Source organism: Giraffa tippelskirchi, chromosome 12, assembly GCF_054371585.1.
Source record: "Giraffa tippelskirchi isolate mGirTip1 chromosome 12, T2T-mGirTip1v1.2.pri, whole genome shotgun sequence".
NCBI classification, from domain to species: domain Eukaryota; kingdom Metazoa; phylum Chordata; class Mammalia; order Artiodactyla; family Giraffidae; genus Giraffa; species Giraffa tippelskirchi.
The window spans coordinates 81,244,439-81,269,685 of NC_137286.1; the positions used below are offsets into that span (position 1 = coordinate 81,244,439).

The window sequence follows — 25,247 nt, forward strand, 5'->3', positions numbered from 1 at the left end:
AAATATATTATTTTCAGGTGACATCTATATAAAACTCAAGTGGTCATCAGCTACTTATGACTATCTTGTTTACTGTACACTGGGTCCATGGTTATACCTTCCATGGTGTAGAAACACACAGCCTTTTCTGCTTTTGAAATTGTCTACAAATATAAGAAATAATTATTTATCAAATAAGTAAAATAATTTTGTTTGCTTTTACTCTTTTCTTTTTACACATTTGAGTGATCTTCTGCTTTAATTAGAAATTACTATGTGATAATTGGAATAAAGAAAAATCAAACCTGATAGTGAAGTAATTCTCAGGAGATAACATGATTTCATAAAAGCTTCAACTCAATTACCACAATAGCCAGGTTGTCAAATATCCACCCATGAACCATCTCTAGTTTCATTTTGACTGGATTTTTGCATTAATTTTACTTGCTGAATTTATTTCAATAGAAGGAGACCACTCTACAAAGTTCCTTTAAGAAGTTTCCTTAGCTTTTTCAAAAAAGAATCTGAGTCAGACTAAATTGTTTGTAAAAGAAAGAGATTCTGGTTCGCAGTTTACTTTTTCATGTGAAGTTCTAGAAGGAAACAATTAGAGCTACTCTAACGTATTGCTCTAATGATGCAACAGATAGAGCAACGCGAATGATACACCATTCTTTAGAACACTCATAACCAAGGATCTGAATGCACTTCACTAAGCATTCCTGCTTCATCTTGGATTAAATTTCTCTTTTCTGATATATTACCTAAAAAGAGAGACACAGGGAAATAAACCAATGCTGATATCTATATCCTTTCCCATTACTTGGTCAGAGATTAAAACTAGTCAAGGATATTCTCCATAAATATTTCAGACCTTCTACTTCAAACTTCTGCCAAACATCTGTTGAATACGCCAATATTTTCTAAATGGTCGGTGTTGTAGGCCAAAAAAAAAAAAAAATGAGAAATGAGTCTTGGCAGGAATGGCAAGTTAGGCAGTGCGATCAGTCCACTGTGGTAACGAGCGTTTGGAACAAGGGGAGTGCCAGCTTTTGAATGTTGTATCTTCAAGTTGGAGGATAAGAGGACCTGGGAGTATAAGATATGACAGGAGTAAATGGTCTCCTGGATCTCATCTGATTATGGCAAAAATGTCCATGGCATCTGCAGGTGTATCTGAGGTGTCTGTATTCAGCTCAGTTCAGTTCAGTCGCTCAGTCGTGTCTGACTCTTTGTGACCCCATGGGCCATAGCACGCCAGGCCTCCCTGTCCATCACCAACTTCCGGAGCTTACTCAAACTCATGTCCATTGAGTTGGTGATGCCATCCAGCCATCTCATCTTCTGACGTCCGCTTCTCCTCCCACCTTCAATCTTTCCCAGCATCAGGGTCTTTTTCAATGAGTCAGCTCTTTGCATCAGGTGGCAAAGTATTGGAGTTTCAGCTTCAACATCAGTCCTTCCAATGAACACTCAGGACAGATCTCCTTTAGGATGGACTGGTTGGATCTCCTTGCAGTCCAAGGGACTCTCAAGAGTCTTCTCCAACACCACAGTTCAAAAGCATCAATCCTTTGGTGCTCAGCTTTCTTTATAGATGTGTGTATGGGAAGAGGTAGATATTGGACCCACTGTTTCTCTCATGTCAGTCAAAGACTTTTTATTCAAAATGAGCTTAAAGGGGAGAAAGATAAAACAGAAGATCCACAGCCTTCTAACTCCCTTCTCATACTCTTGTAAAAGTCCTACTTCAAGAACTTTTCTAATACCAGATAGTATCAGAATGTTTATCAAATAGTGTTTCAGCCTGAAACTCAGTATAGCTGTGGAAGGATGATTTACAGTGAATAGGATTCAGATGCAACTACAGATTTGGCATTCTATGGGGCCGCTTTATATAATGGACAACTAAAAAGGAGGCTAAGAAGGTTCCATTTCATGCTGAATTCCCTTTCATGGTATATCAATATAATGATTTCTGATTTTAGTCAAACTTGGTATTTAGCAATAAAAGAGAGCTGTTTATCATACACTTTTTAAAATATACTCAACTCCTTTTTTGCTAAACCAAGACAAGTACAACAAATCAAAAATATCTCACAAAATATTCACTGTATAAGCTCTGACAGTGAAAACACTACCATATGAATCTTGGACATTTGGGTCTCTTTCTGCCTGATTCCCTCCCTCAATTAGAGCTTGTACATAAGAAGAAGTTTTGCCTAACTGCTGAGAGGACATGAACATACTTCCAGGGCTCTATCTTAGTGAATGCAGATGGCATAGACGGGTCTTCTTCTCATAAAGGTGTCCACTCCATGTTTAACCATATTTGTAGTTCGGCTCTTCGGACCCTAAAACCCTAAGACAGATAAGGGGAGGGTCTGGAAAGGTAGAACAGGGATTATTGTGCACTAATTTCTTTGTCTGCACAATATTTGAAATATTCACTTCTGTCTCCACCTTAACATTTCTCTTTTCCTTCCTCAGACTGGAAAAAAACATCAGATGTCATATTCCTTCAACAGGGAAATATGCAATAGTCTGAAAATCCAAATGAATTCTGGGAGTCTAGATTAACATGTCAAAAACGCAGATCCTTTGGTAGCCCTGGAAAGTCACAGAATTATTGAGAGGGCTCCAACTCCTGAGAAGCCATGCCAGCAGGAGCTGGGAACACTTTGAAAGAGAATTATGATTTTTGAGGTAATAGAATATGAAGGATAACGATGGCATTAGCCAATGTGACAATTCAAGCAGCTCCCATCTCCAACAACTCCTTGGCACTGTGTAACCCCCCTGGAAATCAGACAACAACCCCTTGAAGTTGGGGAACTCCAATAGAATGAAATGTAACTATTATCCTCAGGTTTTTAGTGTTTTAAAAGAAAATTGAAGTGTAAAACCATATTATTTGCACATTTTTGTTAATAGGCTAAGAGTTATACCTGATCACTAAGCTATATTTTGGACGACTAACCCAGTATGTATAATGGGAACTCCCATTCTTCAGGGGTGACTACTAATATCTTTGCTTGCAGAGATAATTATATGCAAGAATAGAATAATAATCTTTGAAAAAATCATTTAAATTAATGTTAACCTCTATACTCACTTCTCCATTTTCTTGAAATATGATGCTTTAAACTTAAAAACCCTAAACAAAATATATGTTTTATAAACACAAAAATCAGGAATTGAGGTGTCATCTGGCACAATGGGTCATGAGGCGTTAGATGGCACCACATATTAATCAGATACACAAAAAACCCAAGTGCAAATGTGATAGCCAAATTAGAGGGAAAAAATAAAGTTGATTCTAATATATTTCCCCAAAGCTAATTCTTTGTGCTACTGTAATAAAATTAAAAGAAGAATTAGGAGGAGGGCTAATTGTAATGATAGCAATAAGGAACAACAGATGTTTTTTAGTTGAGTATTTACTATGTGCCCGGCACTGTGCTATGTAATTACAGACATTACTTTATTTAAACCTTAGTATCTCCAGATTCCACGAGCCTCATTACTCTTCCACATCACTGTTTCTACCTACCAGCAAGCTTTGAAATATGTTTTCCAAAGAGGAGGAATCAACAACCTCTAATACATGGAATACAGTACAAAGTGAATTCAGTATTCACTTTGAAATGTTAGTGCTACCAGAAACAGAGATGTTATTTTCAGTCCAGCTTCTTTAAGTTTTTCTCATTTTTGCTTTTTCTTTGTTTGTTTGTTTTTGTTGTCAATGAAACACTTGTATAAAGGGGAAAATGCACTGTTCGATTTTTTTAACTTTAATAACTGCACAAATGTATAATAAATTATCCGGAGGACACAATCTCCCTTACACAAGCTTTCAGGCTAATAAAACAGAATATCTACTTCCTGTATTTTACCTGGCACATTGGTTAGCACTTATCCAAACTGAGTATGTTAAGGATAGAGAGTTAAAGGTTTATACTAGGGACATGGCTGAAGCATATCTCGGAAGGGAAATCTCGTCAGAACTCTTATTTTTATACTTGAAGGGCAGTTCTTCACATTATCAGAGTGAAAATTCCATCTACAACTTTCTATTGATACAGACTTGGAGCAGAAGCCACAGACCTTCAAAAATGCTTGTTACAAGAAAATAGAATACATTTTCAGAATCCACAAATATTGAGCCAGGAAAGACTAGAATATAAACTCTATGCCAATGAGATCTAGTAGAGATTACAAGCATTCTGTGTAGGGGGTAAAAAAAAATCACGAATTTTCCTGTAAACTATCTTATTATTTAGTTTTGAAACACAATTTAGATATTTTTTTTTCTCTATTGTCTCTAGAACAGTTTCAAACTCAGGCAGATAACTGGTGAGTGGGAGGGCAGAAAACACACAGTGTACACGGCAGGGGCACAGAGACCAGAAGAGACTGGGGGAGGTCAGAACACATTTAAATGCAGGTTCTTTTTGCCAAAAAAAAAAAAATATGTATATATATATATATGACAATTTGTTAAATGAGAGGCAGTTACATACACCTCCAACATCTCAAATTGTAAGCAACTGAAATGGCATTTTAAGATATTGAATATGCATTGTAGGCTGTTTCTTCAGAAAGTCATTTTTAAACTCCTCAATCCATTGTCTGTCAAAATGAATGGTAAGCAATTTCTAAATTTTTTTCAGGAACACTTTTGCCATTACAAATTCTCCAGAACATGTTTATTTATTTGTTTTCTGAATATGGAATAAAATGTATTTACAGGCCAGTATACACTGTGGTGTCACGGGAAATATATGTTGATTGACTTTCCTTTTCAAATGTTCATGATACTTGATGTCAATATGAAGTAGAGTTACATTCACGAAGATATGAGTCTAATTATTATTTATTTGTACTTGTATCTTCAAACTACATTACTATTATTTTTATATCGATTCTCTTTTACCTGTACCTATGAGGCTTATGAACTTGAAGAACCTTCCAGGAGAAAAAAAGCTACTTTCATACGTCCTTGCTTGTTTTGTTGCTGTTGTTTTCCAAGAAGGTATTTTACCATCCCCAAAGGTGTGTATTTTTCAAATAATTTAAGACTATCCTAGGGCTAGTCAACTTTAGCTTCTTCAGCATTACTGGTCAGGGAATAGACTTGGATTACCATGATATTGAATGGTTTACCTTGGAAACAAACAGAGATCATTCTGTCATTTTTGAGATTGCATCCAAATACTGCATTTCAGACTCTTTTGTTGACCATGATGGCTACTCCAATTCTTCTAAGGGATTCTTGCCCACAGTAGTAGATATAATGGTCATCTGAGTTAAATTCACCCATTCCAGTCCATTTTAGCTTGCTGATTCCTAAAATGTCGATGCTCACTCTTGCCATCTCCTGTTTGATCACTTCCAATTTGCCTTGATTCATGGACCTAACATTCCAGGTTCCTATGAAATATTGCTTTTTACAGCATCAGACTTTACTTCCATTACCAGTCACATCCACAACTGGGTGTTGTTTTTGCTTTGGCTCTGTCTCTTCATTCTTTCTGGAGTTATTTCTCCACTGATCTCCAGTAGTATATTGGGCACCTACTGACCTGAGGGGTTCATCTTTCAGTGTCCTATCTTCTTGCCTTTTCATACTGTTCATGGGGTTCTCAAGGAAGGAATACTGAAGTGGTTTGCCATTCCCTTCTCTGGTGGACTACATTTTGTCAGAACTCTCCACTATGACACGTCCATCTTAGGTGGCCCTACACGGCATGGCTCATAGTTTCATTGAGTTAGACAAGGCTGTGATCCATGTGATTAGATTGGTTAGTTTTCTGTGATTATGGTTTCCAGTAGTCATGTATGGATGTGAGAGTTGGACTATAAAGAAAGCTGAGCACCGAAGAATTGCTGCTTTTGAATTGTGGTGTTGGAGAAGACTCTTGAGAGTCCCTTGGACAGCAAGAAATTCCAACCAGTCCATCCTAAAGGAAATCAGTCCTGAATGTTCATCGGAAAGACTGACTTTGAAGCTGAAACTCCAATACTTTGGCCACCTGATGCGAAGAGCTGACCAACTGGAAAAGACCTTGATGCTGGGAAAGACTGAAGGTGGGAGGAGAAGGGGACGACAGAGGATGAGATGGTTGGATGGCATCATCGACTCAATGGACGTGAGTTTGAATAAACTCTGGGAGTTGGTGATGGACCGGGAGGTCTGGTATGCTGCAGGCCATGGAGTCACAAAGAGTCAGACACGACCGAGTAACTGAACTGAACTTAGGGTTAGTCAATTGTAAACAAGTCTGCTCTATGGATAAAATTGATGAAAAATTGCAGCTCAACATCTTAGATATGAAAAGGAATTGTCTGAAGATGTATTTTATAAGATTCTTCAATTCATTTTTTAAACCAATACTCTCCATTGGATATTTTGAGAGTTAGAAAAAGCATTAAATTCTGAGCTAATATCATTCAAATGAGGTCAAAGATTAAAAATACTTTTCATAATATTTTAAAGGTAAGTTTAGTCCTTGAAGAAGTCCAAAATCCACAATTGACCAAAGTTTACAGAGATGGCTTTGCTTATTAGGAGAATAAACTGTATTTGAGTTTGATGTCATTTCCCACATTGAAGTGACCCTCCAAAGAGTCAAATGACTTATCTAAGAGTTGGCAAACTTTTTTTGTTAAAGACAAGACAGTAAGTATTTTTGACTCTGCAGGCCAACTGTTGTAACTCCTGACTTCTCCATTACCATTACTCACAAACAGCCATAGACAATAAACCAATAGGCTTGCCCATGTTGCAATAAAACTTTATTTACAAAAACAGGAAGTGGCTATATTTGGCCTATGGACCAGAGTCTCACTTTGTTTTAAAACTAAATGATCAGAAATTAATCATTCACTTGAAAAATTCAGATTCATGGTTAACTTTTTTTTTTAAATAAATTTATTTATTTTAGTTGGGGGCCAATCACTTTACAATACTGTAGTAGTTTCCGCCATACATTGACACGAACCAGCCACGGGTCCACATGCGCTCCCCCTCCCGGACCCCCCTCCCACCTCCTCCACCATCCCGTCCCCCCGGGCCATCCCACTGCCCCAGTCCCGAGCACCCGCCTCATGCATCGAACATGGAACGGTGCTCTGCCCCACACATATGGTTAACTTTTTATGAAAACAGCTGTTTTAATTCAGATGTTTGTAGAACATCACAACTAGTCTTTTGCCACATTGTCAACACATCCAATTTTCTGACTGAATTGGTGGCCTAAGATAGTCATAAAAAGTGGTTGTAAAAATAGAGGTTTTAATTTCCTACATGCTTTCAAGTCTTTATAATCATCATTATTACTGTTTCAGATTTCTAAGTTACTTACTGCCGTCTGACAGAAAAGCTCTATTTTCTTTCACTTTCCCGTGATTTCTTTCATCAATCAACAGCTCAATACAAAGCTCAGAGGGATGGAATCCACTCTCAGTGTTTAAAACCTTCCTGGAGAGAGTCTTTACCCACATGAATTATTAAACTACGGGTGCAAACAGAGAAAGCTACTCAAGTACACAAGTTCCATGGTAAAAGTATCATACTGAAGTTAATTTACAAAATAAACTACGAAGAACAATTTTGGAAAAAGAAAAGCTTTGTCCTTTGTTTATGGTTTTACAGTGTGGCGTCATTTGATTCACGGCAGTATACAACCAACAATACATCAACTTTAGTGTTTCTGCTTACCTCTTTTCTCCTCTCTTGATATTACTAGGAGGTAGAGGGTCCTTTATTTGCATTTTCAGCTGCATAAAGAGCCTGTTTAGGGCCTTTTACCAGCGTCAGTTGAGAGCTTTAGCTTGTTTCCTTGGACGCCTAAATTACCACAGCTTGACACTCTCCTTATGCAGACTGTGACAGTGTTTTCTTTACTTTATCATCTCGTTATCCCTTAAAGTGTACTTTGCCCACTTACATTAGCAGAAACCAATTTCCTTCTTTCACTAACAATAGCTAAACAAATCTATTAAAACTTCTACAAGAGTAACTAAAGAAGATCTACCAGATAGCTTAAACTAAGAAAGGCATCCTTTTCACCATTGATTTAAACTCTTCCTTTGCCTACATTTCATTTACCCTCTATGCTGCTGGCAAACAAAGAAATATTGGAGAGCACTTTGTATGTTTCACTTATGGTGCAACACATTCTGTATCCAACTCTAACCTACATCTCAGGATGTCAAATCTACCCAGCATCAAGAGGTCCATGCTTTGATCATTAGTTACAAGTCTAACAGAAAAGAGAAACAATCCATCGCAATGGCAGAACGGTAAGCACCCATTGCTTTAATCATGGAGAAATGACTAAATCCTACTCACCACAGGTGTGTAGGTTTATGTTACCAGCATCTGCTGTGAATCACATTAAGTTATTATTTTCATTCTACAGCATCAATGGGTGTTTATGGAAATAACTGTACACTACAGAATTTTGATTGCACAGAGAGGAAAAATAGTTATTTGGAATGCAATTTGCAATATTTCTTTTTCATTGCCTCTCATTTGGCAGCTTATCCTACTCAGATATTATCATCAATATGCCATACATAAACTTACATTCATCACTGGTACTTAGGCCTATTAACGCAACAGCAATTATATTATTGTAGGAGGATTATGGGAATGAATACAACTGTGTTGCAATGTTTCCTTCTTTACAGCACAATGTGGTTTTTTTTGTTATTGTTGTTAACAACAAGCCATAAGGTAAACAATCTGTCTGAAAATATAAGAAGTGTCATTGAAGGCTAAAGCAGCATTTTTATGAACATGCCCATTGATGGACATTCTTTTATAAAACTTCGCAACACAGCATGTTCTAACATCAATTTATATTGAACACAAGCTCAACAGAAGATTCAACTATAGTATATATGTTTGCAAATTAACTCTTTGATATAATGCAAAACCCAACCTTTATTTTTAAGGAAATTTTTAGAGTTACTAGTGCTTACTAAAATGGTATATAACTTCCCCTCAGACGCTAATGGTAACTTCTTGCACAGCTTAGTAGTCCTTCCCCTCCCTGTTAAGGCTCCTCCAGGAGGGACCCAGACTCCTTGATTTCAGATCAGTGGGGAGCAGAAGAAAGACAACCAATTTCTCAGCATTACAACACCACCACAGCAAGTTTGTCCATGCTATTGGTATTCTCTTGATGATGCTTAGTATCTGTAACAGGGGAAAGTCCATTCTTCCCTTATGACAAAGTTCTGAAGAGAGGCCAGAGGGAATATCCCTGCCTGCCACCCAGAAAACTGATGCTGTGGGCTGGTTTTCGGAGTCCAGGAGGGACATTTCTCACAGACTGTAACATCATGGTAGACTCGTTTAAATGGCCTCCTTAAGGCTTACAGATATTAGGAGCATCAAAAGGGGCCACATTTTATTTTGTAAAGACAGAATTTAAAAAGGGAGCCTGAGAGCTACAGTTTATGAGAGTAAAACTAGCCTTTTTTGATGAAAAATACAATTCCCTAACAGGCTTCCCATCTGCCAATGCAGGAGACATGAGAGACAAAGGTTGGATCCATGGGTCAGGAAGAGCCCCGGGAGGAGGTCATGGCAACCCACTCCACTATTCTTTCCTGAAAAATCCCATGGACAGAGGAGCCTGGCGGGCTACAGTCCATGGGGTCGCAACTAACACTTACTTGTAGCTCCCTAAACTGATGCAAATCCCTACCAAATAATTGTACAAGTAAACATAGGACAAGAATCACTTATTGGGGAAGAAAAAGCATAACACTCATGAAATCCTCATTCGCTGCTACTATACATATAAATAGTAAGTTATAATATTTGAAGTTATGAAAGTCACATGAAGTATTTTCACTTGAATTAACTAGGTTTACTGACATAATTGCCATTCTGGCTCAACGGAAAATATTAAAGGCAGAAGGAGAAGAGGGCGACAGAGGATGAGCTGGTTGGATAGCATCACCAATTCAGTGGATGTGAACTTAGGTAAACCCCAGGATATGGTAAGGGACAGGGAAGCCTAGCGTGCTGCAGTCCATGTGGTCGCAAAGAGTCAGACTAGACTTGGTGACTGAATAACAACAACAAGGTGCTTTTGCATTCACTGTATAATGGCTTCATAAAACAGTATGTTGTGACCAAAGGTAGGACTGGATATCAGGACCAAATGAAAAAACACCAGCTTTCTATTCAAATTTCAAGTTCACTGAATCTGGATAAGTTTTTCACTCTGCATCACTAGAGCTGCAACTCTCATCCTAGTGATTCCTCAGAGGAGATAAGAATTTAAGTTCAGATTTTTAATAAATCCTAGAAGTCTTCAAGAGGAACACAGGTCTATATAAAATGATAATAAATTTGTATTTTTTCCATTTATATTTAAAAATCATAATTTCAAATTTGCATTTTATTTTAAAAATCTGTCACTGCTGTGTGGTCCAGATGTTAGGCTGATGTTCCCACTATTAGCAAGCAATGATTCACTCTCCACACGTGATATTACAATTCTCAGTCTATTTACTCTTTGAAAACTGCAAAATCCTGCTGACTTTTCACACTTTTTGAATAGAGGAAGTCATATCCATGAAAAATAGTTATCGCTTCTTAAAGAAGAAATGTAGAATATTGACTCAGAGTAGCTTTTCTCTGGGATGACTTTTCTTCAACTTTAGGTTGATTTTTCTCTCAGCTCTCAATTAACAGAATTGATTTAATTTATAATTAAATACGCTACTTGAAGAAGATTTTTTTTAATAACCCCAGATTGCTTAGATTGTTGAGTGCTCTACATTTTTCTCCTAATAAATATTACATATTTTTACCTTATTTTTATTCAGAGATTTCTGCATTGCGTGCATGCTTAGTCGCTCAGCCATGTCTGACTCTTTGGGACCCTTTGGACTGTAGCCCTCCAGGCTCCTCGGTCCATGGAATTTCCAAGGCAAGAATACTGGAGTGGGTTGCCATGCCCTCCTCCAGGGGATCTTCCAGACTCAAGGATCGAAACTACATATTTATGTCTCCTGCATTGGCAAGTGGGTTCTTTACCACTAGTGCTACCTGGGAAGCCAGGAAAGGTGTAGGAGGAGCAGACTAGTGAGGAGTAGGATGAGGGGAGGAAGAGAAGAAAGGAAATATTTGCATTTAGTCATGCTAGGGCTGAGGGGATGCTATAAACTGAATTGTGGCCCCCTCCAAAAGATGTTAAAGTCTAAACCCCAAGTATTTATGGATGAAACCTTATTTAGAAACAAGTCTTTTGCAGATGATGAAGTTAAGATGAAGTCCTTTAGTTGGGCCCTAACCCCATATAACAGTGATCTTATTAGAAGGAGAAATTTGGACTCAGAGGCACAGAAAGAATGCCATGCAAAGATGAAGGCAGATGTTAGTGTGACACATCTATAAGTAAAGAAACACCCACACATTCCAGAAAATTACATAGGGCAGGGACGAGATACTCTCTTGCAGCCCGCAGAAGGAACTGCCCGTGTCAACACCTTGATCTCAGACTAGTGACCTCCAGAACTGTCAGAAGATGCATCTCTGTTGTTTAAGTCACCCAGTGGTTACAGCAACCTTAGGAAATGAATGCAAGGGCCTATATTCACCAAGTCAAATGAGTTAATAAACAGTTATATATGTGAACCTACATTCAACAGAGACTCTTGGGCTTGATAATATTTGAAGAAGACATATGCAATGAAGTTATGTTAAAATAAAGCACACAAATCTACAGTTATTTTTGTGAGATCCTGATTTTTAATTACAAAATGACCTATATCTGTACATATTTTTCTGTGTAAAATTAATCTCCCATTTTTCAAACTAAGGCTACCAGCGTGCATGCTCAGTCGCTTCAGTCATGTTCAATTCTTTGTGACCCCATGGGCTGTAGCCCACCAGGCTCCTCTGTCCATGGGATTCTCCAGGCAAGAACACTGGAGTGGGTTGCCATTTCCTTCTCCAGGGGATCTTCCCGACCCAGGGATCAAACCTGTGTCTCCTGTGGCTCTGCATTGCAGATGGATTCTTTATCACTGGAGCTCACTGGGGAAGCCCTAAGGCTGCCAGAAGCTAGCTTAATTCTGACCTAGCTCACATATCTGTTACCCCCACCTTCCTTGTAAGAGCAACATAAAAACTGCTCTGAAAACACATTACTATATACAAATAAAAGGGTTTAGTATTTGTTGAACATCTACTACTGTGTTGTACAAATTATGTGCGTGTTATTGCTTAGTTTTATCATTTCAGTAACAAAAATCAGAATTTTTTGCAGTTATCTGATCTACAGCCAAGTAAATGAGATGGAATGTTAACATGTCAATGTCAAGTACAAGGTAGGATTTTCATGTGTGTCTGTTTTCTTTACCTTTATGAGTGGATTATTCATCATAAGAGCTAGTGATGTTATCAAAACTGTATCAGCGTACCCCAAATCCTGACAGCCATGTGTCTATCTTCTGGCACAAGCCTGAAGTGTGTGTGTGTGTGTGTGTGTGTGTGTGTGTGTGTGTGTGTGTGTGTGTGTGTGTGTGTGTGTGTGTGAAGCTTCTCAGCTATAATCAACAATTTTAGATGACAGGAGCAGAAAGGATGCTTATTTATTTTTAATGCACTTTAAAATAATTACCTAATTAGTTAATTCTGGCTGAGCCGGGTCTCCCCTGCTTTGTGTGGGCTTTCTCTAGTCACGGTGAGCAGGGGCTGCTCTTGGCTGCAGCGCTCAGGCTTCTCCTTGCCATGGCTTCTCTTGCTGCAGAGCACAGGCTCTAGCTTCGTGGGCTTCAGTGCTCTTCGAGACTTGTGGCACACGGGCTCAGAAGTTGCATCACACAGGCCTACCTGTTCCACGGTATGTGAAATCCTTCCAGACCAGGGATCAAACCTGTGTTCCCTGCATTGGCAGGCAATTTCCTATACACTGCCCCACCAGGGAAGTCTAGGAACAGAAAAGATGTTGATTAAAAAGCTCTTCGTCTACATTAAATGACAGGAAAACAATAGAGTCAGATCGGTAAAGTCAACAGAATCAGGCTCAACTTAACAAAACTATGTTCAAAATTCATCTGAGTAAGAAAATGACTGTCGCCCTTGGCGACCCATTACCAGAAGCCATGGCTTTCTCCGCTGCCATGACTTGCATGGTAAACTCAGTTCTGCAGAATTCACCCCTGATGCTTCCCCCCCTGGGAGAAAGGCCCATGGCTCCCTTTTTCTGATGTCATTAGCTTCTAGGTCAGAGTCAGCACTAACTAGATCATGTGTCTGAGTCTCTGTTACAGTCTGGCATGTTGAGCTTTTTTCATAGAGAATACTCTCACTCCCAACAGTTTCCTTAAAGTGAAATATTCCCAAACATACCCACACAAAGGACATTCGGATGGCCCATGATCATAAGAATGGCAAGCACACATTGCAAAGACTGTGTCTTATACAACTATATAACCCAATACCTAGCCACACCAACCAATCAATAAAATGGAATAGGCAGGAGCTTCCCAGGCGGCTCAGTGGTAAAGAATTCACCTGCCAATGCAGGAGACACGGGTTCGATCCCTGGGCTGGGAAGATCCCACATGCCATGGGGCAAATGAGCCTGTGTGCCAGAACTACTGAACCTGTGTACAGAGCCCAGGAGCCTCAGATACTGAGCTCGCATGCCCGCCGGCTCATGCTCTGCAGCAAGAGAAGCCACCACAACAAGAAGCATATGCCCTACAACTAGAGAAAGCCCGCCCAGCAACTAAGACCCAACACAGTCAAAATAAGTAAATAAATAATTCAAAAAATAAAACTGCAATGGACATTTAATTCAATAAAATCAAATAATATGACATGTGAAGAATATTAATACAGATTAAATGAACTTTTCATGATCCACTGAAGAGTTATTTAGATAATTTGTATTATTTATTCAAACTTTAACCAAGGATCAGTTTTGAAGCCACCTCAAATATCATAATTGGGCTTTTTATAGATGAGCTGGATGGTTCTGTTTTATCTAATACTGGACAACCAGTTAGATTCAGATGTATATTCAAAAATGTAAATGTGAATAATTGTGGCAAATTTATTAGAAAAATGTCATTGTCTGACCCCTGAAGCAATAGTTTCTCATTTGATTTCAGTTGTCAGAGAGATAAAGCTAAGGCGAAATCAGTGTAATGTGACTCACTTAGGACAGAAAGTAACTAATCAGATCTGGGGATATGTTTTGGCCTAACACTCTGCAGAACTAAGTGATTAACAGAGCATCTCACTCTGGTCTCCAAACATCATTCACTCATTATTCAAAATATATTTATTGAAGAACTAGTGCAACGTGCCAGGCAAGCTGTTGGAGCTAAAGGTCTATCCCGTATAAAAAAAAGTAAAACAACATCATGTATGTGCATGCGGTGTCTTCAGTCGTGCCTGACTCTGTGCGACCCTATGGACCGCAGCCCCTCAGGCTCCTCTCTGTCCATGGGATTCTCCAAGCAAGAATTTTGGAGTGGGTTGCCATGCCCTTCTCCAAAGTAATATCACACCCCCGCCCCCTGCAAAGGGCAAAAAAGTAGAGAAATTCTTCTTCCAGATAAATGCTATTGAAGTTCTAGAATGTTAAGCTAATCAGGCAGCTGTTTTTGCTTAAATTATCATCCATGTTTCTTTGTCAGTCCAGATGTAATTGTCAAGTACAGTTTGCATTTCTCCACTTTTTGCCATATCCTTTCTTTTGGCCTTTCCTTCCATATGCTTGTCTCTCTGCTGCTTGTGGTTTTCTATTTCTACCTCCCTCTCAAAAAAAAAAAAAAGAGAGAAAGAGGAAAAAAAAAAAAACACCACTTTGCCTTCTGTGCACTAAACTGAATAAGGAAATGATATCCATCAACTTTATCTCTTGGCACCATTCTTCCTGGTAATATATAGCATGCTGCTAATTTTCAAGTGAATAAAACGCCCTTGCCACCTGACTGTGGATATATGGATATAATCTTTCCTTTTGTATGTGTTTTTACTGCTTTATGGAATTTTCAAACTATAGTACTAGAAAAAGAAAAGAAAATTTAGTCTATCCTTTGTCTTCCTGTCTCCTAAAGGACAGGAGATTAGAATATCTGTCCACTGTTCCACACTGAGGTTATTCTCAATGCCATTAACTCCTCTTTCAGGCTGTATATTTGCAAGGGCCAGAAGGACCAGAATTAAAGAATTTGTGGGGGAAGAAAGTGAACCAAATCACTGCCTGAGGTAAGATGCCGTATATACACAATGTGTGTCTGAACTCACATGATGCATCCTTCACAGTAGCATCGGAAACCAGCTGGGCCAAGGGGAGGTCAAGAACAGATGCTATGCAAGTTTTTTATGCAGCAGTCAGTTCTAGAATTTCCCTGATAATATTCATCCAGCCAAGAGCTGATTTTGCCAAGCCTGCCTCCTTGCTCACTCACAGCAAATTGGAGTGGCTGTGGTATCACAAGCTTGGACACATTTGTGAGTCTGAGGTTGGTGATCATCTTGATAACAGTTTTCAAGTTCTGAAACACTAGAAATCCCATGAGGTTAAAAGCAGCACTGGAGGCACCAGACTTAGACATTTACAGATATTTTCTATCTACCATCTGAAATATTCTTATTCCAATCTGTGTGCCAATGGCCAGATGCTATAACATCACCAACTCTGCAGCAAGTGTCAAAAAAAGAGTGTGGTGTAATTTAGAATCCTGGATGTCTGAAGCCACCACCAGTTTTGATCCACACTTTATTTACCACTTTTAAGTACAAAGTCTGAGGACTAAATGCTGGAGTGCCTTTAGGAGCTAGACAGGCCATCTGTGAGTTGAGGACACTGCCAAACAAGCTCACCTGTAGGGGGCAGTAGCTAGTCAGCTCTGACCCAGTACTGCCATGTGGGACTGGAAAGCCCAGTGATAGTGAGTCAGTGGCTTCTTCATTTATATTATAAATATAAATCAGAATATTTATGGAAAATTTAAAACGTTTTAAAATGTTGCTAAAACTTTTCCTAATTTTTAAAGTGTCAGCATAAAATTATGAAATATTTTAAAGGTGCAAAACAAAACATATGCAAAGGTCAGGTTCTTAACTGCTAATACGAACATGTTCACTTCTCCTTTTTCAAGTGAGATGCAACTGAACTTCTTATTTTGACTTTTTTACTTTTCTTTAAAGGAGAGAAGAGAAATATCAAAATTTTAACCTAATCCTTATATCAATGCATGTGCCTTCAATTAATATCACTGAAATTTCTAAAGCTTCTGGTCTGTGTCAGGACAACCAAAATGTGTCAACTCTAATTTACTCCTCTGTAATGTCCTTGACATCCTTCAAAGATCCAATTTCTATAATTCTGTGAGTCATTGAGCCAAGAGAGAAAAAGTTCTCTTTAAGTGCATATGTCAAGACTAAGCCAACATTAACAAAGAAGTTTGCAAAATTACTTCATTTAATCTCAAGAAGATTCAGTTGATACATTTATATATACATAATATATATATTATATTATAGTATTGAGTTTAGATATATATATTTTTTCCCCCTTGGGTGAATATATAAAGCTTTCATATGCCCAGTGTTTCCTTGGAACCTATAACACAGACCAATGCTATATTAAAATTAAAGAGTATTTCACTATATTCTGATAACACAATGCTTTCATCATCTTTATTTTTTTTTTCCCTTGACTAGCACCTTTTCTGCTGGGCCTAAATTAATGCAGCCTGAGTTTGCATTTGCTTTTTTTTTTTTAACTGAAGGATATTTGCTTTACAGAATTTTGTGGTTTTCTGTCATGCATCAACAAGAATCAGCCATAGGTACACCCATGTCCCCTCTCCTGAATTCCCTTCCATCTCCCTACACATCCCACCCTTCTAGACTCTTACAGAGCACATGTTTGAGTTCCCTGAGTCACATGGGAAATTCCCATTGGCTATCTATTTTACAGATGGTATTATAAATTTCCATGTTAGTCTCTCCATATATCTTACCCTCTCCCTTATCCCTTCCCTCTGTGTCCTTAGGTCTGTTTTCTATATCTGTTTCTCCATTGCTGCCCTGAAAAAAAAAAAAAAAAAACATCAGTACCATCTTTATAGATTCCATATATGTGTCTGTATATGGTATTTACCTTCCCTGATAACTCATCTGGTAAAGAATCCGCCTGCATTGCAGGAAAAGCCGGTTCGATTCCTGGGTTGGGAAGATCCACTGGAGAAGGCATAGGCTACCCACTGCAGGATTCTTGAGCCTCCCTTGTGGCTCAACTGATAAAGAATTCACCTACAAAGCGGGAGACCCAGATTCGGTCCTTGGGTTGAGAAGATCCCCTGGAGAAAGAAAAGGCTACCGACTCCAGTATTCTGGCCTGGAGAATTCCAGGGACTGCATAGTCCATGCGGTTGCAAAGAGTCAGACATGACTGAGTGACTTTCACTTTCATACAATATTTATATTTCACTTTCTGACTTACTTCACTCTGTATAATAGCCTCTAGTTTCGTCCACCTCATTAGAACTGATCCAAATGTGTTCCTTTCTATGGAGGAGTAGTATTCCACTGTATATATGTACCACAGCTTCTTTATCCATTCATTTGTTAATAAAAAACTTCTTTTCATTTAAAAACTTTTAGATTTCCTAAATTCATTTAGCATTTATATCTTCATCTGTTTTTTAATGTCATAGCACTAAACATATTCCGGATTTTTTGGTCCGATAATATTCAAAACAGTAACTATATAATGCACATTTTTCATTAGATAATTATACCCACTAAATGACTTTTTTTGAGAAAACAATGTTGCAAGAATGTAATAAACCAGGAAAACGTAAGGTAAAAATGGAAACTATAACAGACTCTCAGCATTGGTGACACCAATAGATGGGTTATAATGCGCTTAACCTACTATCTCAGGTTTTACTCTGAATCAAATTATCTAGAAATGTGTCCAGTATCATAAATACAATTATAAAATCTATTGAATATAAACAACATACTATATTTTTCAATAGACTTTGCTCTGCATAATAACTCAATCATACAGGGAATTCAAAAAATCAGTGTAGCTCTTTCTAAATCCCAAAATGCCTATACAACATGATACATCTCTTCGTGTGCGATTTACTCCTATCTTACTAAATCATGTATTCATACAACAAAACACAATTTCATGTTTTCTTTCCATCTTTGCTTTTGTTAAAATATATAACTTCCTATGTAAATTCTTAGCATCAATTTCCCTTATTTTTGGATGGGCCTGAGTATGACTTTATATCAGCAACCCACTACAGTATTCCTGTCTGGAGAATCACATGAACAGAGGAGCCTGGCATGGTGCTGTCTGTAGAGTTGGCACAGAATCACAGACGACTGAAGCAACTTAGCCCAGAACAGCACAAGTGTTTCCAACGTGATTTTTACTACCCGGGTTCAATCCCTGGTTTGGGAAGATCCCCTGGAGCGGGAAATGGCAACCCACTCCAGTATTCCTGCCTGGAGAATACAATGGACAGAGGAGCCTAGCAGGCTATAGTCCACGGGGTCGCAGAGAGTCAGACACAAGTGAGCAACTAATACAAATGCCTGCTAAGCTGGTATTCAGTTTTTACAGCTTGTTACTTTCAGAATTAATGTCCAAATGACTACATGTATAGCCTGGTGGCTATTGCTAAACAATCATGGAAGATAGCACCTTCAAACGTACTTAAATATCTCCTTTGATGTAATAAGAAAATAACTGGTTTTAAAGTAACAAAATCATATTAGCTCTAAATTTTTCCTCCTAAAAACTGAAAAAATTCAACTTTGGACCATTTGACCTCTATCATATTTCTTTCTTTTCCTTCCTTTCTGTATTTCTTTCTTTTCTTTCTTCCTTCCTGTCTTTCTTTTCTTCTTTCTCTCTCTCTCTTGTTTCCAGCTTTACTGAGGATAACTGACAGGTATATTTAACAATTGACATAATATATTTAATGTGTACCGTGTGATGATTAGATGTACCTACACTTTATGAAAGTTTTCCCCCATCGAGTTAATTGGTTAACTGACACATCATCCATCACCTCACATATTTTAATCTTTCTTTGTGTGTGTGTGAGTACATTTAAGTTCTACTCTATTGAAGTTCTGATCGTCATCACATTGGGCTCCCCTGATGGCTGAGTGGTTAAGAATTTGCTTGCCAATGAAGGAGACTCAAGGAGACTGGAGCTTGTTCCCTGGGTCAGGAAGGTCCCCTGGAGGAGGAAATGGCAGCTCACGCCAGTGTCCTTGCCTGGAGAATCCCATAGACAGAGGAGCCTGGAGGACTGCGGTCCATGGGGTCACAAAAGGGTTGGAAATGACTGAGTGATGGCGCACACAGGCAATCATCATAGTATCTCTTTAGACCTTATTCATCTTGTAACTGAAAGTTTCTACCTTTTACTGACCTCTGCAGTTTCCTCCAGACTCCAGGCCCCTGGAAACTGCTTTTCCACATTTCTATTTCTATGAGTAAGTTTGACTCATTTTTTTTTAACCTTTAGCATGTAAGTGATACCGTGAAGTATTTGTCTTTGTCTATCTGGCTTCTTTCACTTAGAATAACACCCTCCAGTTTCATCCATGTAATCACGAACGCCAGCATTTCCTTCCTTTTTAGGGCTTTGTAATATTCCATTATATAGGATAAATAATTTTCTTCATTCATCTGTCAGGTATGGAGACAACCTAAGTGTCTGTTGAAAGAGGCATACATAGCATTTTTTTTTTTGAAATTAAATTCATTTATTTCTTTATTTTTTATTTCGTTATTTTTTTACTTTACAATATTGTATTGGTTTTGCCATATATTGCCATCCTAAAGGAGATCAGTCCTGGGTGTTCATTGGAAGGACTGATGTTGAAGCTGAAACTCCAATCCTTTGGCCACCTCATGCAAAGAGTTGACTCATTGGAAAAGACCCTAACACTGGGAAGGATTGGGGGCAGGAGGAGAAGGGGACGACAGAGGATGAGATGGTTGGATGGCATCACCGACTCGATGGACATGGGTTTGGGTAAACTCCGGGAGCTGGTGATGGACAGGGAGGCCTGGTGTGCTGCGATTCATGGGGTCGCAAAGAGTCGGACACGACTGAGCGACTGAACTGAACTGAACTGACATGAATCTGCCATGGGTGTAACGTGTTTTGAGTCCTAACTGCAGGCCTGATAGCTCCCAAACTTGTCTACATTTTGGACTCATCTGCTGCTGCTGCTAAGTCGCTTCAGTCGCGTCCCACTCTGTGCGACCCCGTAGACGGCAGCCCACCAGGATCCTCCATCCCTGGGATTCTCCAGGCAAGAACACTGGAGTGGGTTGCCATTTCCTTCTCCAAGGCACGAAAGTGAAAAGTGAAAGTGAGGTCACTCAGTCGTGTCCAACTCTTCGTGACCCCATGGACTGCAGCCTACCAGGCTCCTCCATCCATTGGATTTTCCAGGCAAGAGTACTGGAGTGGGGTGCCATTGCCTTCTCTGTTGGACTCATCTAGAGAGCTTCAAAAAACACTAATGATTTGGGCTCATCCACTGAGATTGTGGCTTAATTGATTTGTGGAGTGTCCTAAGATTTGGAATGCTTCATAAGGTTCCCAGAGGATTGTAACTGTGTATACAAATTTGGAAACCAAGGTAAATGGTTCAACCTCATTTTTATCAGATATTTCCTGAGCATTGGCAGTCTTGCTAAGTGCTTGCATTTCAGAGCATGCGTGCTCAATTGCTCAGTCGTGTCTGACTCCTTGCGGCCCCGCGGACTGTAGCCTGCCAGCTCCTCCATCCATGTAATTTTCCAGGCAGGAATACTGGAGTGGGTTGCCCTTTCCTATATCTCAGAGAAGATGCTAACTGCACAAAGATGTTTTAAAGAGCCCAGTTCTCCTAAAGGATTATGGCTGAAAGGGCTTCAGAGAAGTAAGTACAAAAACTTTTGCAAAAGAAAAGTGAGAGGGATATAGGAGGATGCGGTTCTGAGACACTAGTCCCAATGAAATCCTGTCTGTTTCATTGAATTTGGAGCCATTAAGATTTATTTTTTTCTGGATGAAGCCTTAGGCTTAGTCACATTATTGTGAGAACAAAACACTAATTCCAATGGACCAATTGAGCACAGTGTTTTGAGAAAATGTAGATAATAGTCCTATAAAGAAATACAGTATTTATAAGAACATTTCATTTAATGGTTTTTAATTTAGATGGTTGTGTACAAGGAGGATAATAATTACATTGGTGCTTAATGTACTGGGAACCACATAACTGCAATTCTATATAAGAAACAAAGTGTTGAAAGAAACAGCTTCATATGCAGTGTAAGGTAAATGAATATTTTATTGTGCACCCTGGGTGCCTGATAAAAATGGAAGTTTTTGGTTATCTTTAGTTCAATACCAAGGATAATGCAATAGTTACTTGTGGGTGTCATGTCACAATTGTCTCTTTTTCTTCTACACAGCTTGAAACTCAGTAAGTTAGGATACAGCTGCTGACAAAGGAAGAATATGATATTTATTCATTATCCATGGCTATTTTGTTTCCCCTCAAACCAGATAAATTATTAGGGGTACTTTAACAACTTCTATTTCAACTAATAATAAGGATGCTACAGTTCAGCACAAAAATGTGTTACATCCAATGGAACAGAGTTTTTCAAAATAGCTACTATTAGACCCAAACTCTAAACTTTAGGAAGCATATGTACATTTATTTACACATTTTACATTTGAGGAGATGCATCTTGAAAAGAATAGTGTAGCTCTGTATTTGATACTGATTTTCCTACGAAGACATACTTCTGTACCTTTTCCTGAGGCCTACTTCTGAGAGCTATTATTCATGTGTAAATATAAACTTTTCTGAGTCTAGTTTACACTGTGGAAGGAATTTACACAGTTATATACCATACATAAATTGCTAATATTCTCAATATTATTTATTTGAAATTGAAAACTATTTTCAATCATTACAGCTTTGTGTGATCTGATAGACACTCAGTTAATCTTTGTCATATGAGTGAAAACCTGGAAGATACCAGAGACCATCTAATCCATTTCTTTCAATTTTTAAATAAATATATCAAACATTAATTCAACAAATATGTATTGAGATTCCACTGTTAAATGCAGATGTGTTGGGATGGCCAAAAAGTTCTTTTGGGTTTACCCATAAGTTGTTACAAAAAGAGCAAATAAACTTTTTGGCCAACACAATAGAGGCTGAGGCTCAGAGAACCAAGATGATTCAGCCAAGGGCCAAACTAGAGTAAATAATACTTGGTTCCAGTTCCAGAGAGTCTATACCTCTCACTACCACCACCCACACTTGGTACTAGATTAATGTCCCTAAATGAGTTTGTCCAGCATTTTTTGAATTAAAAATTCAAATACATTGTTAAACTGAAAGAATTTTAAAGTAAATTTAACTTTTTTTTTTTTTTTTTTGCCACACCATGCAGCTTATGGAAGCTTAGTTCCCTGACCAGGGATTGAACACTTTCCACAGCAGTGAAAGTGCTGAGTCTTAACCACTGGACAACTAGGAAATGCCCTAAAGCAAATTTTAAAGTGTCTGTTCAATTCATTTATGTTCTTTGTAGATTTCTACAATTTATAACAACAGTACGGATTAGGTATGGTTGACAGGGAGGAACCGAGCAAAAGCCATATTTTAAAATATTTCTTTGGGCCTTCTCACTGTCTCTGCCGGCCCAAGAAACATCTATTTACCAAGCATTTGCTTTCTCATCTCCATACCAATGCCCTTCCTCCCATTTGAAGACTCAAACTTCTATCCCCAGCATTCTCTTCAGTCTTTAGCTGAAGACAGTGCTTAGCATGAATATTTTAGTCATTTTGATGAATTATTTAGTTTTTCTGGACCTCCTCCATGTATACATGTAACTAAACTTTGATTTTGTTTAGTTAATCTGTCTCAAGTCAGCTTAATTCTCAGTCTAGCCAGAAGAATCTATAAAGGAAAAGGAACATTTCTTCCTCCCTGACAGTGGTAGAGTTGTATATGGGCTTTCCAGGATCCACTCTGCTCTCCCATCCTTACTCAAAATGACCCTTTTCTGTTCAGGTTTCCCCACTTCATCACACAAGTGTTGAACCACCTCACCTCCTTGAAAGTGTCTAGCTGGTCTAAGGTAACCTGATCCCAGTGAGTATATCAGGAGGCTAATAAAATGCTAAAGAGTTTTTAACAGAGTTCTTGGATAATTAAGAAGAGATTATGTGCACATTTCATTTTTCTTTTACTCTTTGACATGCACAGAATTGAGAATTGTAACTATTTCAGCTATTTCACTACCAGCTTGAGATACATAGGGCTATTAAATCTCAGGACATCTCAGAAGAATGAGTGGCTGGTTTAAATCAAACGTGAAGCCTGATCTACATCTTAACTTCTTGAATTATATAATGCAGCAAATTCAAGCTGTTTGAATTAGAGTTTTGCTGGCAAAATAACTGATAGGAACTTGTAAGGTAAAATATGGCAGTAGAGATGGAAAGAATCAGCAGAAAAACAACCCACTCAAAGGTATCAGCAAGTGCAAAAAACCACTGATGATGATATTCAGTCATCATGAAAGATGGTACTATCAATGCAATATTAAAAGAGGCCAATGGGTGTTGAGAGAGTGGTAGAGGATAAAGTTATATGGCTTAGCAAGAACTAGATTTGTTGTTCAGTCACTCAGTCATTTCTGACTCTTTGTGACCCCATGGACTGCAGCACATTCCCTGTCCTTCACCATCTCCCGGAGCTTCATCAAACTCATGTCCATAGAGTCAGTGATCCCAACCAACCATCTTATCCTCTGTTGTCCCCTTCTCCTCCCGCCTTCAATCTTTCACAGCATCAGGGTCTTTTCTAATGTCAGCTCTCCGCATCAGATGGCCAAAGTATTGGAGTTTCAGCTTCAACACCAGTCCTTCCAAAGAATATTCAGAACTTATTTCCTTTAGGATTGACTGGTTGGATCTCCTTGCAGGCCAAGGGACTCTCAAGAGTCTTCTCCAACACCACAGTTCAAAAGCATCCATTCTTTAGTGCTCAGCCTTCTTTATTGTCCAGCTCTCACATTCATACATGACTACTGGAAAAATGATAGCTTTGACTATATGGACCTTCGTCGCTGAAGTAATATCTCTGCCTTTTAACATGCTGTCTAGGTTTTTCATAGCTTTTCTACCAAAGAGCAAGTGTCTTTTAATTTCATGGCTGCAGTTACCATCTGTGGTGATTTTGGAGCCCAAGAAAATAAAGTCTGTCACTGTTTCCACTGTTTCCCCCTCTATTTGCCATGAAGTGATAGGACCAGTTGCCATGATCTTAGTTTTTTGAATGCTGACTTTTAAGCCAGTAAAGAACTGAAGTCGCTCAGTCGTGTCCGACTCTTTGCGACCCCATGGACTGTAGCCCACCAGGCTCCTCCATCCATGGGATTCTCCAGGCAAGAATACTGGAGTGGGTTGCCATTTCCTTCTCCAGACCGCGGACCTTTCGCGTGTGAGGTGAACGTGATAACCACTACACTACGGAAACAAGCCAGTACAAGGTACTAAAAGCAATTGTCAAGAGTTGGGATTTTATTCTATGTTTAATGGGAAAACATTGACAATTCCAAATAAACACTAAATTAATATCAAATGTGTTTTTAAAATTTCATTCTGGTACTTCTGTGAAGAATGCTTAATAAAGTAAGCCTTGATTACAACATGTAATTGATATTTTTTGATAAATAACTGAGATAACATAATTTTAAGGCAAAATTAACTAGTAAGTGAAAGGAATCATTTTATATTGTTATAAGCATGGTCCACAATATAGATATAAAAATCATAAATATGTTCTGAATGTCATGGCATCAAAATATACAGATTAAAATATGATTAAAATTATGAAGAGATATTTACAGAATCTCTCAGTTCCTGCAAGATCAGATGTACAAAACATAAGCTTAGAGATTACTTGAACAATATTATTAACTGTGTTGTTAAAAAAAAAAAGTGATACTATTAGAGAAACCACTAACCAAAACCGTCCGCCCTGGCCAGACACTACAGTAATCACTTGAGTGAACCATCTTATAACAGGAGGTTCTGGTAAGGAATGTGGAACTAACCAGCTATCACCAACTGGAACAAGTAAGAAAAGGCCAAAAGGAGAGGGAATGCCCGTCTGTACGTCCTAGTAGCCTCCCAGAATCCTT

General features: G+C 38.5%; 1 long non-coding RNA gene across 1 annotated transcript; it reads left to right on the plus strand.

Annotated features, from left to right (window-relative positions):
* The first annotated feature begins 4,406 nt into the window (after positions 1-4,406).
* Positions 4,407-7,608, plus strand: LOC145529382 (uncharacterized). The gene is made up of 2 exons (XR_014071153.1): positions 4,407-6,478; positions 7,330-7,608. It is a non-coding gene; the product is annotated as an uncharacterized LOC145529382 (long non-coding RNA).
* The last annotated feature ends 17,639 nt before the right edge of the window (positions 7,609-25,247 follow it).